At 41.1% G+C, this 4,254-nt stretch overlaps 1 pseudogene; it reads right to left on the bottom strand.

Annotated features, from left to right (window-relative positions):
- Positions 1 to 2,142: 2,142 nt before the first annotated feature.
- LOC145684974 (protein GVQW3 pseudogene) lies at positions 2,143 to 2,472 on the bottom strand (annotated as a pseudogene).
- Between the last annotated feature and the right edge of the window lie 1,782 nt (positions 2,473 to 4,254).

Below are 4,254 nucleotides of genomic sequence, written 5' to 3'. Positions count from 1 at the left end.
AAGCAACCTATTATAATGTATGTTCAAGGTTGAGTTTTCTACAATGAAGGAACGGATCACAAAATTTATGACCCTTGAGGCGGAAGACCCGGAGGCAGTCAGTTTCATAATCCATCACAACCAGTGACTCGGACACACCCATGATCCATAGTGACCCAGTCTGACCCGGACAAGATCCGGACAGACATGGTAGACTATGATCTGTAGGGGACTCACGATTCGGACAGACCTAATATTACCCATAAAGGACCCACGACTCGGACAGACCTGATAGACTATGATCTGTAAAGGACTCATGACCCGGACAGACCTGATATGACCCATAAAGGATTTACGTCTCGGACAGACACGGTATAGCCCAAAGACGACGAAATATCGCAAAGTACACATATTGAGAGTTTTCATGAAATTGCTAATGTAGTTCTAAGAAACACGATTGCCTCCTTTTTTCTCTCTGTCTGTTTTCTCATTAAATCTAAAATTGTCCTTCTCGCTCGCTGTGTGCATCTGTGTGCATGTGTATCAAAGCAATGCACTGAAAGATAACTACTAGATTTATCAGTGTAAATCACGGAAAAGATAACCAATATGTTTTGCTTTTGAGGATCCATCTAAATTTAATCGAACCACCCTGTAAAACTTGTCCTTAGAACAGGAAATATGACCCAAATAGTGTTTTGTGAAATCCTTTTGAATAAATAGTCTATTTTTAGAAAACTAATGTATTATTTTTCAATGTGGGAAGGAGACTAAATATCAAATTATCTTTAAAATATTCAAGTTATGGGGTCTGAATTACGAAAAGTCACGAATGTTCGAGATTGAGTAGTGGATTTCATTAATTCACTATGAAATTTTTAAGTAGTCTTACCGTTAGAACTGCAGAAAAAATAGTAGGTTCAAAGGAAAAGCCAAGTAGTAGTAGAAAGGGCGGTTTTAGAGGTAATTACAAAGAGGAGGAAAAGCTAGTTGGAACATTAGTTGAGAAGGATATACAGTGGAAGGAAAAAAAGGGAGGGACAAAAGATAATTTATGAACGTTATTAAAACGAATATTTGTTATGTGAAGATGGACGTTAGTTCTTTAATTTAGAGCAATACTGGTCGAATACCTATGATCAGTTATCGTTTCAGACGAATTTTCCCGGGGAGAATTTCATTATGTTGGGGATGAAAATACTAGTAACTCTTACCGAACACAAAAGGAGATTTCAGCCATGGAGATTTCGTAATTCCAAGGTGAAATTCTCTCTGACCACTTCTGAGGTCATCACTGCCGATGATGATCATACACCTGATTTCATCATCTGTTTAGTTTATATGAGAATAAAGATATGTTGCAACATGCCCGCACATACAGGGTCAGTCCTTAAAGTAGTAGGACTGAGTCAATTAAAAATAAGATATTGACAGAAATAACACTTACGCTTAATATTCTTCGAAATATGATCCTCCTACATCCACACACCGCTGCCAGCGGGATTTCCAGTTTTCATACGCTTCCTGGAAGGCGGAAAATGGAATGCTGTTCAGCTGCCTCATCACGGCCTGTTGTAATGCTTCCACCGAGCCGTGATGATGCCCTTTCAGAGTGGTTTTGAGGCGGAGGGAGAGGAAAAAGTCTGGTGGGGCAGGGACTGTAGGGTGGCTGAAGAAAGGTTGCAATGTTATGTTGGTCAAGATACGCCACCACTCGGAAAGCTGTGTGGCTCGGCGCATTGTCATGATTCAGTCGCCAGAAGTTGGCGATGGCTGGGCGGACGCGGACGATGCGTTTCCTCAGCCGTTCCAGGACCTGGCGATAAAAAACTGCATTGACTGTCTGTCCGTGTGGAACAAATTCCCTGTGGATCACTCCTTGTGAATCGAAAAAGCAAATGAGCATGCTTTTCACTTTTGATTTCGTCATGCACGCCTTTTTTGGGGCGTGGGGAATTTCGGGTGTGCCGTTCCGCGCTTTGACGTTTGGTCGCAGGGTCATACTCAACGTCTACGTCTCGTCCCCAGTCACCACATTGTCTAACAACTTTGGATTTTCACTCACTTCTTCGAGAAGGTCCTGGCAGAACGTTTGCGAACGTCCTTCTGCTCGCCTGTCAGCACTCGCGGCACCAACTTTGCACAAATTTTCCTCATTTGCCATTATTCGTACACAATTTCGTGAACTTGGATTTTAGCAATGCCAAGTTCATCGGCAATCATGCGAACAGTTAATCTTCGGTCACTGTCCAGCAAATTCTTCACTCTTGCAACATTATCCTCCGTTTTGGGGCTCGAAGGTCGTCCTGACCGTGCAGCGTCTTCAACTTCTTCTCTCCCCTCCCTAAACAGCTTGTGCCACTCAAACACACTCAATCTTCCAATGGCGTTATCACCGTATGCAGTCTTGATCATTTCATGAGTCTCTTTCCCAGTTTTACCGAGCTTCACGCAACATTTGATGGCGTAATGCTGTTCCAAAAGATTGGTCATGAAGCAGCGTGACGAGGATCACTCGCAAAGCTTACGATGAGCGATCTTTACGCTACTATGGCTGGCAGCCAACTGGCGTTGCTTCCTGTCTTTCCTTAGACCCACCTCAAACAACAACAGGTGGAGTAACCGCCGTCAGTCTGTAAAAAGAAAAGAAAAAAATCAGTCCTACTACTTTAAGGACTGACCCTACACATCATACAAGCGAGATATGTTCAGAAAGTAAGTTTTCTGAGAGCGGTAAACACAAAGTAGACGCAGTGAATGACCTTAAGATATTTATTGCTACAGATACAGTGTTAATCGACCTTTCAACATAGGTCTACTCATCACCGGAATTCAGGCAGTTGTCATATTATGGGATCAACTTTTGTATTCGAATGTCCTAAAAGTCAGTCGCGTGGGAGTGGGACCAGTGTATGGTAGCTATCTGCAATTGTTCATCATTATCGCGTTCACTTCTGGTGCATCGGGTCCTTGGTTCGATCCCAGCTAACGCCAAGTAAGCTTTGTGGTGGACAAACACCGTGTGCATGGCTTTTCTTGGGGCTCCCGCGTTTCCTCCCACTTTCTTCATTCCACCATTCATTCATATCTCACCATCACCGTACCCTTTAGCCTAACCGGCATAATTGTGGGACGTAAAAATTAAATATTTCATTTCATGTATAACATTATTAAAATGCTTTCCGAGCAATAATTTCGTGAGATGTAAGAAGACATAAAAATCACTCAGACTATACGGCGGGTGTTAATCGATCTTCTGCAGCCAAGGGCGCCCATGTTGTGGTTTCCAAGGGAGGGGGGCAAATATAAGCGAGGTTTTAAATATAGTTTCAAATTTTGCTATAACTAATGTAAAAATTCTATTGGGCTTTCGATATTCCCAAGTACGATTTTCTCTTAGGGGGCGAGCGCCCCACCTTGGCCCCCTGATAGGCGCCCTTGTCTGCAGCCGTTCCCCTAAATCGTTTTACGAATAAGGATTACAACACGGATTACGACATCTAAACATTTTCGCCTAAATGTAAACCATAACTCTTTAATGTTTTGTTTTGAAATATACATTCTAGTGTCACAAACTATGTTTTTCTATTATAAATCAAATTGATAGGTGGCAATAGAATGTAACTTTTTTGAATGCACATTTTAAGGCTTGTCATGTGCTGGCGAGAACTAAGTAAATCATATAAAATTATATGAAAGTAATACTAGATAACCCAAGATAATTGCTTGTAAATTATTGATAACTGTTTATTACTATAACGATCTTTTTATTCATGTGCTTGCTTTCAATTTGTACTACTCCATTTATTTATATAAATGATGTCGATCCAATGTCAAAACCGCCTGTGTGCTAACTTTGAGTTATAAGCATTTTAATATTCAACTTACCCACGAAAAATCAGTATATAGACTTAAGTATATGTTTTAAGACTTGACGATAACATCTAATATACTCATATTTCACAAATGGGACTATGGTATTGGAGTCTATGTGCCCCAAATAACATGAAGCTGCAAATAACGTGAAAATAACAAAATTGGCACATTCACGGTTTTGGCATTGGACCAACGAACAGCAAAAAAGCAAAGTTGAATGGCGATATCTGTTGAAATACATAAAATATTTTTTCTGACAGTGTTATGGTCAGGGAGAGGGTTTAGAGTTTCGTAATTTGTCCTCGGCGCATCCATTTTTGTTGGTAAGTTGCTTCTCGCAACTGCCAGGCACTTGCTGGACCAACACCGAAAAGTTGTCGAGAGTGAGTTTTTTAGGAC

Source organism: Thermobia domestica, chromosome 5 (genome assembly GCF_964235325.1).
Source record: "Thermobia domestica chromosome 5, izTheDome1.hap1.1, whole genome shotgun sequence".
Lineage (NCBI taxonomy): Eukaryota > Metazoa > Arthropoda > Insecta > Zygentoma > Lepismatidae > Thermobia > Thermobia domestica.
The sequence above is the reverse complement of the archived record's forward strand: the minus strand, read 5'-3'. Positions and strand labels throughout refer to the sequence as shown.